This window comes from Opisthocomus hoazin, chromosome Z (genome assembly GCF_030867145.1).
Source record: "Opisthocomus hoazin isolate bOpiHoa1 chromosome Z, bOpiHoa1.hap1, whole genome shotgun sequence".
In the NCBI taxonomy this organism is placed as follows: domain Eukaryota; kingdom Metazoa; phylum Chordata; class Aves; order Opisthocomiformes; family Opisthocomidae; genus Opisthocomus; species Opisthocomus hoazin.
Window position 1 is genome coordinate 3,295,884 of NC_134454.1, and position 14,241 is coordinate 3,310,124.

General features: G+C 40.4%; 1 long non-coding RNA gene across 6 annotated transcripts in view; it reads right to left on the reverse strand.

The window, feature by feature from the left end:
- Nucleotides 1–1,317: 1,317 nt before the first annotated feature.
- LOC142358830 (uncharacterized) overlaps nt 1,318–14,241 on the reverse strand; it is a 38,755-nt gene continuing 25,831 nt past the window's right edge. For 2 of the 6 annotated variants that reach the window (XR_012761888.1, XR_012761891.1), the window contains exons 4-5: nt 11,209–11,426; nt 1,318–9,749 (exon numbers count right to left, since the gene is read on the reverse strand). This is a non-coding gene — a long non-coding RNA (uncharacterized LOC142358830). The remainder of the gene's footprint in view (nt 9,750–11,208; nt 11,427–14,241) is intronic. The other 4 variants (XR_012761893.1, XR_012761889.1, XR_012761892.1 and 1 more) reach the window with 4 other exon arrangements.

Sequence of the window (14,241 nt, forward strand, 5' to 3'; positions counted from 1 at the left end):
GAGCGTGTGTGCCATGACATTGATATCGCCGTTCAGATCGAGGTTCGCACCCGGGGGCCGGGCTGCGAGGTACGCCGTGCACGGATCCCGTCTTACTGCATCGCCAGCAGCCAGGAGGACGTACAGGGAGGTGTCACTCCCAGCTCTGGGCAAATCCTGGTAGCCTCGTGAAAAAAAACTGAACATTTTTGGCACTGAGAAGGTGTCCAGCCCACCCGCTCTCTTCGCACTGTGTGGGCTGGAGGATGCTCCTGCAGGTAAGAATTTTGGTGCAAGAAGAGGCAGTCCTGGGAGAGGCAAGGCAACTCTGCCAGTGATTATTGTGATTTTTATGGCAGTGGCTGTTGAGGTTGCCATTGCACTGATCTGCCTGAGCAGCCGGGGACAGCAAGGCAATAAGTGTCTCACTGTTGGGATGCAGAGACTGGGTGGGGAAGGATTTTCCTTCAAAGACAGCTAAACTATATACAGAGCAACCCAAGAGGATGGGGAAAGAAAGGAAGAAAGGAGAAAGTCTCAGGTGTGTTGCATACTGATGTAAACTAAGTTCATATTATGGATTTTCTCTGTTGTTGTTACTGCCAATGGTGTTTTATGAATCAACCTTCCATCGTGGTATTTGTGCATGTCCAGTGCCCAGACCCTTCACCAGCAGCTTCAGCCCTGAACCTAGAGACAAGAACAACCCTGGCAAAGGAAACACTCATGTACATATAACCTGAAGATACACTTTTAAACTTCAGAATGGAAAAGGATCTTTAAAACTGTTGCTGTAAAACTGGTTGCACAAGTGACCAGCTTTGAAAATGCATGGGATTGCTAGTAAGGAGAAGACAAGTTTTGTGCTGGTTGTACCCTACATTGATGAAGAGAAGTGGCTGAGCCCTCAATTTACAGTAAGTGGGTGGGAACAAGAGATCACTTCATCTTTCCAGTAACCCTGCCTGGATAACTGGAATTCTGCATACGGTAGCTTAAAACCAGCTCAGACAGGGCTTCTATCTATTCCCACTTCTAGCCTGGATGAAAAGCACGAGGATGGAGGTCACATAAACTCACTCTGTTCTTGCAGTTCAGAGCTATTTGCATAATCCAAGCTTTCATTTTAAACAAATTAAGTGCCTGGCACTTTATGGTTGTGAAGAAACCTCCCTGAGGTGTGAGTGAAGTAAGGAGCCACTGAAAGCAAAGTCCATTGCGGGTCGAGTGGGAAATGGCAGTGAAGAGGAATGAATGCTTCATAATGTAAACAGAAGTGCAAGAGAAGGGAAATTTTTCACATTTTATTAAATCAGACTTTTACAGTAGTTGTTGAAAGCAAAAAAACACTGAATTATATTTAGATAATCGTTCCATAAATAATGTGTGTTTTCACAGCAGTCACAAAGTCTGGAATTTATTTGCTAATTACAGACCCCAAATCATCTCTGCACAGATTTGCAATTAAAACTGAAATATTTTCATATACAATGTGAGCCCTGTATTCATAGCAACAGCTAAGAGACATGCTGGTTACAGTTTGCTCAGTAAATCTGAATATTTCATGTTTGAACACAATTGTTTCACTATTGTTGTCCTTGCGTTCGGTATTTTAAAAGCTGAAAGAGTTTAAAGCCGAGTGCCACGTAGAGGGTAGCTATTCCATTTAGAAAAAATATTCTCCATATAGTAATGTATATACTACAACAATCTAAGGGAACAAACGGTTATTGAAAGACACAGAGAAAGCAAAATTCCTGCATATGGTTGTCTTCTTAATAAATATTGTAAAAACACATACTTTTAAAACCCTGCAGTGACAGCAAAGTGCAGGAAGAATGCAAAATTAGGGAGAACGTTGAATAATTCAGTAGCTTGTTATGTGATTAGATCTGATTGGCCCACACTAAGATTCTGCCCATAAAAATGATTTCCCATGGTAGCATTGGTCTAGGGGTGGGGGGTTTATGATGTCCATAAAATGGGAGAACAAGGCTTACTGGAACTAATAATATCGTGGCCATGCAGAATGATTGATGATCTTTAAAAAGGCCCAGATTGGTTTCATCTTTCTTCAGATTTTATCACTCACTCTTTCTTAGTCACGTGTAATCACTAAGGCCAAGAGAGGTAACAAGTGTTTGATGTATGATACTTGAGCCACTTTTGTCAGAGCTGCATTTATTTTAAACCACTCTTGTATTTGATACTCCCAACATGTAGATGTTCTTTATGTTTATTTTTTCTCCAGCTGATGAGAACAGGCACTCCTGGGGTTGGGTCAAGAGGTAAGCCAAGCTCGCACTAGAGCAACGGTGCCAAAAATCGCAGTAAAAATTAAACAGATCCTCCTTCTTTGCACTGGGACCTTTTGCGTTACTGATTAAATGGATAAAGAGCTTCACAGGGCTGACATCTTCTTGGGAGAACCTCATATCCTTTATTATTTGCAGTAAGCGCACACCTTTCAGAATGCTACTTACACTTCTTGGAATATATTATCCTTTTCAATTCACTCTATCCTTCACAATCTGCAGAGAGCCACAAAAGCTCCTTTTATGTCAGAAGATATATCAGATGAATAGGGAAAAAAAATACTTAATTTAAACAGTTGGGAAAAAAAGGGTCATTTCCACTTGTTTCTGAAAGCTTACACATCTCCTCAAATACGACAAATCAAGCCAGATATCTTAATCATTTGTTGGAAACATCCTTATCAGTAACCTATTCATAAAGATTGAAGATGTGTGAGCTGAAAGATGTTTGGCAGGGTCCCAAAGGGAAAAGAAAGAGTATTAAAGGGTTGATCAAATAACAAAGTATTGGAGTCCTGCTCGTTTGGAGAACTTCCCATCATCCCCGTTTGTTCTAGTTGGGAAAATGGTAGATCAATCAGCAGGATGTCAGGTTTCTGAGACCCGTCACTGACACGCACGCACGTGTTTGTACGCATGGGTACGATTGCGAGACCGTAGACATACCTGTGCCACACCTGCGCGCTTGTGCACGGCCACGCGCAAGGACACACGGACCGTCTCACTCGCCATGATTTTGTCTCCCGTAGAGTTTAATGGTTTTCTGTTTTGACAATTTAAACACTGTCTCAACGCTGTTTAACAGAATCAAGAGCGGTTCGTGGCAATTAATTTCTGCCGTCAATAGTATTCTCAAACCGGGCAACTCCCCTTGGAACAGGGAGCCGTAACAGCAAAGCCTGTGCGAGTGAAAGAGCAAGACAATTCATTAGACGACTCTGCAGCAGCTAAAAGTGGCGGGGGATGTCAGCCCATGCTCCTGTGCTTCAATACTAATGAGAGTCATTGCATATTCATAACCCTAAATACAGTCAGCTTCTGATAAAAACTTTTGTCATCGAAGCTTCACAGTGAGAGCAAAGCATTGCACTCCTCGTGTCGTGGCACTTCCACCAAGCCAGCGCAAGAGCAAGATTGATTGTTTTGCAGCAGAGCCTGACAGGGAACTAAGAGATACTGCCCCAAGGGTCCCGAAACTAAGCTTAGTTTGATTACAAGGCTCCAAGTAATCAAAGAAACAAAAGAGAGGGGGGGGAAATGAGGGGAAGAATGTTGTTTCGTCTTGTTGGTGGGTTTTGGGCTTGGTTTTTTTTATTATTTTCTAAAGATGTAGATTTCCTTATTGAGTGTTGAGAGTAATTATCTGTTAGGCATTTAAAACAGTTCATATCAGTTTTTATCACGGAGGAAGAAGAACGGCAGGTGCTAGCAAACTTGTTCCCATGTTGTAGGAACACTGCTGCATGTCTTAATAGATACAAATCTCTAAAACTGTATGAATTCTCACGTCAATATGAATAGCAAAGATTAGTGAACTCAACCTGTCAGATATTAAAATCAGCTCTGCCAAGTGTTGCGCTACCCAGAATCCACTTCTTGCAGGTTCCTTTTCATTTTTGTTGTCAGCTCCTTCTTCTTCTCATCATTGTTGCTATTTTTATTATTAGATTTGAGAAACTATCCATCTACTTTGCTGGCAGTCAAATCCTGAAGGTGCACAGCTCTGCTAGCCTTTGACCTTGCAATACCTGTCTGGTGGGGCAGCTGTTAGCATCCCCTGGAGTCAAAGAAGAGAAGCGTATGTTTCAGCACCCACTTTGAAAAAGCCTTGAGCATTTTCTCACTCATAATGATGTCTTCAGCTGGAATGCCAGCACATTTCCACATCTTTTTGACAGGCAAGCAGACTATAAAATATACATAAAATTAAATAAAACAGGACATTAACACAAAGGTTTCAAAATCTGATTACAGTGCAGTGTTGGATTTTTTTTTCCCCCAGCAATTATAAAATTGTGCATTTGGAAAAAAAAAAGAACTCCACAGCTTGAGAGAAATCATGAAAGATTAAGGCTGGGGAGGTTTCTCTAAATTGTTAAATATCTCAGTCATATGTATACAGGCTTCGAAAATAGAGAAATCTTGTAGTTATGATTGATTGAGGTAACTGATTATCCACAGATATTTTAAGTGTTGAGACATTAAATTGTCAGCCATATCAGTTTGATTGCAGTAAAACATGAAAACATTGACTTTTGTCTAGTTAGAGAAATTTATTTTTCCCAGAATGACAATCCTTTAAGTAGAAACCAGGCAGCTTGCCAGCTCTCCATGTCATACATTGAAGTTTGCAAATGCAACCCATATTTTCAAATGTTTTCAAGGTTCAATGAACGGTGCATAGGTCCTTGGCAAATAGTCTTGTAATAAACAGATTTCCATGTACTGCTTCAGTCTTCTTTAAGCCTGGCGTAGACTGGTATTTATTCATTACGAATAAATGAATGGCATAGGCGGCGGTGTGCATTCAAGGTGTACACGTAATCAGAGCTCTTCACTTATGTAAAACATTTCTCTAAAAGAAACAGTAACCCTCCTTGGGCTGAAGCTATAGGAACAAGTTTGATTAATATGTTTTACAAGCCTGAAGTAAATGCTCATCATAACTGTCAGCAAGCTGACAGCTTTCGAAAAAGAGCCTTTGTTCCCGGAATGAGTAATTTGTGTGATCTTCTTTAAGATACCACACTCAAAACCTTAGAGGGAAAAGGTGTTACATTCAAGTGAATTCTACTCAGAATGTGATTGCTGTTAAGTCTGCTTTGTATTCCGGATCCTTGATATGCACACAGTATTTGACAGGATAGCAACTTTTTTTTTTAATTTGTTGTTCTTGCTTGTCAGAACACCCGTGCTTTCTCGTTAGGCAGAGGTGTAGTCAACGAGTTTTCTGCCTATGCATGTGAGAGAGCCGCTGTTACCCAATGCCTTGCACCAGTTTAGCACTTGCTTGTGGTTTAACAGGTAAAGCCCAGGCATAGAGAATTACAGGATACCTTAAAATTACATTTAAATGACTGAAAGTATAAGGAAGTAGGTCAAAAGTTGGAGGCCTGCAGAAGGATGCTTGAGCCGTACCTTGAGAAGCAAAGGAAACGGCTATTCCCTCTTTACCAGGGTGTTCAATATTTTCTCTTAACTGGAGTAGTAACACCTCTGTCACAAAGCATTAGGCAGTGGTACGTTGTGTCTCCAACGTTAACAAGCAAGTACCCCAACAACACATCAGCTGCTGAAAAATAAAACTGAGGTTACCCATTAGTGTAGGAAAATATTTCCTTCCTGACCTCGCCAGGCAAAAAGGTTACTGTACAGCATGAAACATTAGGTTTGATTACTTTTAGATAGCCAAAGTTTGCTCTCAGTTGTATAAATTTGAAGCCGGAAAAGAGCATTCGGCTTAAATAGTCACATGTTTATCTGTTTATATGAGTAGTTACAGTGAATAATAACAACGAACCAATCCAACCCTTTTGAAAAATCCAGTCAAAATATTTGACTGAATGATGCCGAATTCCAGTCTGACTTCAAGCCAGGCAGGGGAATTAATCTTTACCTCTCTCCGTGCATGTGCCCTGCCATTTCTGATCGGTGGGTCTGTTCAGAGAAGAGGAGATGCCCTTTGTCATTTGCCTACCTCCACTCAACTAGCCTTCTCTTTCACAGACTTTGAGTGAATCCGGGCTGAGTCAGCCTCTGACTGAGGTCTAACGGCTTGCTTTGCAATCCAACATGTTAAATAAACCCTCTGTGCCCAAGGTGTGTCACCCGTGTGACCGAGTTGTCCTTCCCACCGTGAGGTGGATGAACCTGGATATGATCCTATACCCAACAAGATGTGGTTAGTATGACAATGTTACACTGATGCCTGTATTATTTACAGGTTTAGAGCACAAAAAATACTTCTTAGATTGCTGGTAGAGTTACTACTATTCTTTTAAATACAGGATTGCCTGACCACTAGCTAGCTCACTAGAGCTCACAAGCAGATTGTGATGGGTCTCCACTAGAACTATTGACATCCTTGTAGGCTCTGTGGTCTGCTTCCACAGGACAAATCAGGAGGATCAAGCAGACACAGCCCCAGCTTGGACATGGACATCCAGACTGGTTGCTGTGTAGAGTGGGACTCTGCAAGGAGCTTGCAGAGACTTTCAGATCTCAACAGCCATCTTGGTTGCCCCAATAGCCTTCCACTGGCCAAATCAGTTTTACAGCCCCTCAAAGCAACTTCTTGAAAATAGCTAGGACTTACCTTCTCCTTCCCATTAACTGTAAAGAGATCTAGAGGGTTACACAGCGGAGAAGGTTATCCATCTTAACAACCTGCTAGTACCATTTTAGTTCACCTTCATGCCGGGGAGAGAGGATCGACGCACTACACATAATAAAATAATACCAAGTTTTAATCCAAGGTAGAAGTCCATTTCTTCCTCCACAGCAATATATTTCCTTAAACACTCACTTTAGGTTATCCTTATAATAAGATTTTAGAAAGTCCAGGGGTTTTGTTCCTTGCTCACTTTTACCTATTTTGCCCTATTTCAGCACCTGTTTGCAGAAGCAGCATTGTTTTCATCCGTTTGGGTTATTCTCCTCCAAGTCATGCATTATGGTCTTCTTTAGAAGAACTCAATAGTTTTCCCAGCACCAAAAGGAGTCTCAAATTTCACACAATTTTTTAAAAGACACTCATATCCCTGAAGTTAACAGTAATAGTGCTTCTCAGTCACTGAGGAGGGTGGTGTTATGTATTATGATCACTATCTTAAAAAGACAATATTTGTTCTCATATATCCATACTGTACTTAATAATTGTGTAGCTTCTGAATTCTTGAGGGAGATCATTCAGTCCTGGTGATTTGCAATTACTGAATCCCTCAAATTGCTCCATCGTATTTGTGCCACACATCAGCCTGTTAAGGCCACGTTTTTGTTTCCTGTAAAAAGTGACCTTGGAACAGAATTTAGAAACAAGAATACATTAAAAAAAGGAGGGAGCCAATTCACTAGAAAAACGTTAAGTTCTGAGTATTGGTAAGTGTTGACAATGAAGAGATGTCATAAAAATCTATAAATATTTGAGGGCTTTTAACAGTAAAAACGGAGAAAAAAAAACCTGACTTTGTCATTAAAGTATTTATCCTGATGTTGTCTATCTAGCTCAGTACTTCTGATACTGTGATGTGGTAACAGGTATTATTTTTAAATCTTTAATCACAACACTGTCAGCTAGTCAACTTAGATAATGGGGTGAAATGACGAAAAAGAAAACAGAGGCTAATGTCTGGAAATTTTGTTTCAATCATAATCCACTGAATTATACTGCACTGTCCCAGATTAATCTGCAGAATCCCCCTCAACTAGATAAAACTCCAGCAAAATATGTGGTCAGAAACAGCCTTCCTTTGACATGGGGATTAATGCGGAGGAGAAAGGAAGAAATGAAGGAAGAAATCCAACAGATGACCTGGCTGTCCCCTTGCTTGAGCACACGGTACTGTCTGCGTATATACAACTTGTACTGGTAATTAATTTAATAATATGATATCTGTTCTAGAGATCTCTGGCTATTTTTATTACTCATAGCTTCTTTGATGTTTTATTCTTAAATGCTCCTGGCTTGTCAGTGTATGCGTTAAACTATTTATGTTATCTGGCTGAGCTTCAACTCCAAAATTTCTTTCAGTTCTTGAGGTCTCTCCTTAACTTTATACTTTTCTAAAGTCAAATTAAAACAAGTAAAGCTGAAACAGGATTATTTCTGACGGCTTTGGGGGAAACATGAAAGCATAGGAGTTATGACCAGCTTACTCCACATGAATGGTCCTCATTTGATTTAAAAACTGAATGTTCCATGGAAAGGTGGACCCAAATGAGATTAAGTAATCACAACTAAATCTGTGGTAGAGCCATGTAATATTTTCAAGTGTATTGATTACCAGTTCATTTCCTGTTTCATTATTTGCAGACATACACCTTGCATTCTGATGACACCAAGCTGAGTGGTGCTGTTGACATGCCTGAGGGAAGGGATGCCATCCAGAGGGACCTGGACAAGCTCAAGAAGTGGAACATAGTGAACCTAATGAGGTTCAACACGGTGAAGTGCAAGGTCCTGCACACGGGTCAGGGCAATCCCTCCTGGCATCAGTACAGGTTGGGGGATGAAGGGATGGAGAGCAGCCCTGCGGAAAAGGACTTGGGGCTACTGGTTGATGAGAAGCTCAACATGACCCAGCAATGTGCGCTGGTAGCCCAGGAGAACAACCGTGCCCTGGGCTGCATCCCCAGCAGAGTGGCCAGCAGGGCAAGGGAGGGGATTCTGCTTCTCTGTCCCACTCTGCTGAGACCCCCCAGGAGTCCTGTGTCCAGCTCTGGAGCCCTCAGAACAGGACAGAGCTGGAGCTGTGGGAGCGGGGCCAGAGGAGGCCCCAGCAATGATGCGAGGGCTGGAACCCCTCTGCTGGGAGGAAAGGCTGGGAGAGCTGGGGCTGCGCAGCCTGGGGAAGAGAAGGCTGCGGGGAGACCTCAGAGCAGCTGCCAGGGCCTGAAAGTACCTACAGGAAAGCTGGAGATGGGCTTTTTACAGCGGCTTGGAGTGACAGGACTAGGGGTAGTGGCTTTAAACTAGAAGAAGTTAGAGTTAGGCTGGATATAAGCAAGACATTCTTTACTCTGAGGGTGGTGAAATACTGGCATAGGTTGCCCAGGGAGGTGGTTGATGCCTCTTCCCTGGAAACATTCAAGGTCAGGTTGGACGGGGCTCTGAGCAACCTGATCCTGTTAAAGATGTTCCTGCTCATGGCATTAGGTTTGACTAGATGACCTTTATAGGTCCGCTCCAACACAAATCTTTCCACGATTCTGTGATTCTGTATTTTATTATTTAGTCAAGGGAATGCCTTCTGCTGGCATCATTTCCTCTGCTTGTCATGGCGTAATATTAACTAGTTGCTGCTGCGAAACGATTTCTCACCACCACAGACAGCATATTCCCCAGTTAAACAGACATTAGCAAAAGGCCACCCTTTTGGTTAATAGTCCTACAGAGTTTTCCTTCTCAACTTCATCTGGTCCACAGTGACTTGCAATGTTACTTGCAGATCAGACCCCTTGCCAGGTTTCCATGACCCAGCAGTGGCAATGGGCTTACTGTGGGTAACACCAAACCTTCAGCGGTGTCTGCAATGGCGCTGCGAGTGTCCCCAGAAAGTTTGGTACCTTTGAATGAAAATGCATCAACGGGTTTGGTCATTGTTTCAGAGGGCTTTGTTCGAGTTTGAAACTTGCTTTTACCCATCAGGTTTCCTTACCTCATGGCTGGGAAGGAGGAGGATACCTGCTCTCTGCCCATCTCGCTCTTGCACTTCCTAGGGTCACGATCCTGGTCACCTAAAGGTATACAAGGAGCAGAGGATTTCTATGGTACTCATCTTTTTCAGTGTGACCCCTCAATCTAGCCTCTGTCCAGCCCTGTGTTATCTCATGGCAATAGGACAAACTGGCAGTTTCTCATAGACAAAGCCCAACAAAGACAAAAAAAAGTACTATGGACATTTCCACCAGTGCGTTATGGTTGACTCCCACTGCTTAACAATTCTTCTTGTCTTTTCTTTGAAAAAGAAAATCAGCATCATCATATTAGGAAGGTACAAATTTAGTGATTTTTTTTTATTTTTAAGAAAAATCAAAACAAAACAGTCTATGTATATAATCTTTTTTCTTTCCCTGATTCTTCAGCAAGAAATTGGGCTAACACTGGAACAGATAATACATTTCAGTACTTCCTTACGTATACCACTTTCAGTTATTGTACTACTCTAAAGATCATTGACATCTTTTGTGATAGTATTTAAAAAATAATGCATCCGTTTCATCATGCAGGATATCTTTTCCAGGTTTTAAAGCACAAAGAGGAATTTGGCAAACACTGAGAAAGCCAAGCCACTATTCTGGTTTGAATTCCTTTAGAATACCTGGCGGTATCACGCTGAGGAAGAGCAACTGTTCTCTCCCATAAACATTTCCTGATTTATCACTTTGGGATTCTGGCACATTCATTTAGTTTTTTTACTATTATGATCTTACTAATCATGTCTGAAAATAAAACGTTAAATAAACTCACCAAGTACAGTTTTCAGAAATAAAATTATCTTCCTTTCTCGGTAGGGTTTTTTTTCTTTTTCCTTTTCCAGACTTCATAGCCTGCTCCAGAAAATCATACCAGCCTTTCCAGCAGCCATATTTCAACCTCTCTTTTCCTTTGCCTCTGATGTAACCTTTGCTGAAACAGCCCCACTGCCAATTGATTAGTATTTTCTTTGCTACCTTTTTGTACCAGCAACCAGTAGAGTGTCATAGTAAATGGAGCAGGTAGGCATGCAATCCAGATATTGATTGGCATGGGGAATTAACCATTTGCTATTAGAGAGGTTGCTCATATGGCAATTTATATTTAGCTTGTGTTTTTGTAAAGTAAATATTTATATACATTCTTCATGTAATTTATTACTTGCGTCCGTGTCTGTGAAATATATTAAGGTTATTTATGGTCTGTGTCAAAAGGTTATGAACAAATTGAATTTATGGAGAGGGATCACTATTCCCCTGTGATCTTGGCAGTAGCTGTTTTTCAAGTGTTTCTAAAAAAAATAGAGATCAGTCTTAGCCTGTTTGGTGCTCACCAAAACCAATGGCTCTTAAGCTCCTGTCAGTGGTTCTTTAAACTAAGCGAGGTTATCTGGCAATAAAACAGACGAGGAGATGTTACAACATCAGTTATTAATGGGAAGTAACTTCCACTTGCAGACCACAAGTTGCAGCATCGTGCTTGAGCAGTGTTTCCACTTACCAGAGACAATCACCTGGAAATCTGCACGTCTTTGTTTTTCCCATCATTCTTCTGTGAGGAGTTTTCTGTGACTGGATGTAGTGTCCTACAATAAATGCTGTGAAGCCCATGTTTTGAGAGCAAGAGTGAGATATTCGGTTCAGCGAGCATTTTCTCCTTCTGGGCCGATCCCTGGAGCGTATCCTTGAGTCAGGTAGAAGAGCTGTTGGATAACACACCTGATGGTACAACAAAACATCTGTTCCTGTAATTAATATAATTATAAATCTAGGGCAAGAAAGTAATAATTTTCTTTCCAAATAATTTTCTTTCCACTCCTTTGGTATGCTAGGAAAATGACAGACCCTCAGCAGACTACCAAACACTATTTTAATATCTCTGGTATTAATCAATGAAAGGAAATGTGAAAGTTACCAATAATTGACCTTGCACTTGATGTCTGGAAAGATAATCTTTATCAAAGTATGTACAAAGACTCTTAGGTTAAATTCTGGCCCATTCCAATAACTTTTCCTAAGCATTTGCATCAAATCATATTCTGCTACACTTCGTGACAGGTCAAATGCGCTAAAATGTTCTCACATTAAAAGTTGCTTGCAAAGAAGTACCAGCATGTTTTCTCTGTACTTTTTTCATTAAACATGCCTTCTGTAGGACATGCTCGCAGCCTCTTGGTTTGTTACTGCAATTCTTTTTTAATAAATGTTTTAAATCTTTTAAGATATGGAGAGAAATTGTTTCGAAATTGTTTGTTAATTATTATATATTTAGGATTTTAACAGGATTTTAAGATTTGGCTGTCATAATTCAGATGCTTTTTTGTATTTTGATACATTTATTTTTACAGGGTTTTTTAAATGAAGTTAGAATGATTCCTTTTCTTTCGTAATCAAGACACATGCTTTTAACTAGCCTGTAACCTCATCTATTACAGAGTAATTGCAGAAGATGCAACGGCTTAGAGTATTTACATAAGCTGGACAGGCACAGTAAACAACCAGCAAAAAACTTTAATAACATCAGATTAAATCTTGATGTTATTAATTCATATTTAGTCAGTACTTACATGTATAAACATTCAGGGGATTGATTGCAAAGAGCGGGTGATGACCTCTAGATTTCACTCAGTGCTAATAGATTAAGTCTGAGGTTTCTTCTTCACTGTTAGACAATGATCCCATCATCAGCTAATCCGAATGTTTGCTTTAATATAATTCTTTTATGACTGGTGTGAAGATATTTCCTCAAACTAGAGATATTTCAGCGGTTTAATCTCATAATAAGTATTAAAGATAACTTGACAATGTAGATTATCAGGCTGAACAGTTTTAATAAACTTAGAGTTAATATGCTGAAAAATTATAATTATTTCTTTTTTAATCAGAGCTTGAGTTCATGAAAGAGGGAAATTATCTTTCTACCTATGGCCAAATACCAGTTTCTCCAATTCGGAGAAAATTGCTATTCAACCTAGTCTTGCCTGAGTGAGGGTTAATGGATTTGACTGTGGTAAACAGAGTACCCAGAAAAACTATGTTTTTCCCTGATGTTACTATCAAGACTGTTACTACTCAACATTGTTCTTCATACTAAATTGGCTTTGCCAGAGCATGCTAATGTTTATAAACTATCAGTACCTAATTTGTCCTATTTGTAAAGAACGGGACAAAAACAATTCTTGGTTACCGTGTCAGCTTCTTTCTTTTTTTCAGTTTCCTTTGTATCTCAGCTAACAAATGCATAAAAGAATTAATTAGGAGAAGCAAGAATTTTTTTACTCTGAATTTTATGTGATAAATTATTATTCAAGAAACACTCAAGAGCAGATATGTTCCATTGAAGAGTCTCAGAGATGAGAGATGTGGTTTGATACCAGGTCAAAACAGTTGCTTATCAGAATCATAGAATCATAGAATTATTCAGGTTGGAAAAGACCTCTAAGATCATCAAGCTCAACCGTCAACCAAACACCACCATGCCTACTAAACCACATCCTGAAAGACCACATCTACAAGATATTTGAAGACCTCCAGGGATGGTGACTCCTCCACTGCCCTGGGCAGCCTGGTCCAATGACTGACCACTTTTCAGTGAAGAAATTTTTCCTGATATCCAATCTGAACCTCTCCTGAAGCAGCTTGAGGCTGTTTCCTCTCATCCTATCGCTAGTTAGTTGGGAGAAGAGATCAACAGCCGCCTCACTACAACCTCCTGTCAGGTAGTTGTAGAGAGCAAGAAGGTCCCCCCTCAGCCTCCTCTTCTCCAGACTAAACAATCGCAGTTCCCCCAGCCGCTCCTCGTAAGACTTGTTCTCTAGACCCTTCACCAGTCTCATTGCTCTTCCTTGGACACGCTCCAGTACCTCAATATCATCCTTGTACTGAGGGGCCCAAAACTGAACACAGTATTTGAGGTGCAAAGAAGGCCCCAACAACAACTTTTCTAACAGAAACCCTAAATTTTTTTGAGGACCAATGTCTATCACTATCCATTACAGTTATCCCAGAGCTGTACATAAACGAATTTTATCACAGAAAATCGTTAGTAATGTATATTGTGAATATGAGTTGGATGATGATTAATAAATTGTTTTCTTTTTGTTTCTTTTTTCCTTAGCATACAAGGAGTAGATAATGTCCATACTTGCTTGGTTAACTCTGATTAGGCTAATGAGTAAATCTTCAGACTGCAGGTGGACTGAGAAAGGATTTTGGCAGTGTATTCAACATACTGAGAGAACCCATTTTTCCTGCTAATATTTTCCATTCAAATTCAATCATCTCATGCCAATGTGTGTGGTGACTGTCACAAAAATGCAGGGAACAGGCTGATGAGAGATGCTTTAGAAATCAAACCATATGAAGAATTCATTAAAATGCATTGTACACTGAGTCCAGTTCCCTATTGTTCCTCCCATTACACAGCCACTGCAATGTGAGTTTGAAATTACTTAAGCTGAACTCTGGTAATTTCTATGTCAACATGGTTATAATGAGTAATGGCTATGTCAACAAGGGCAGCTTATCCCACGCT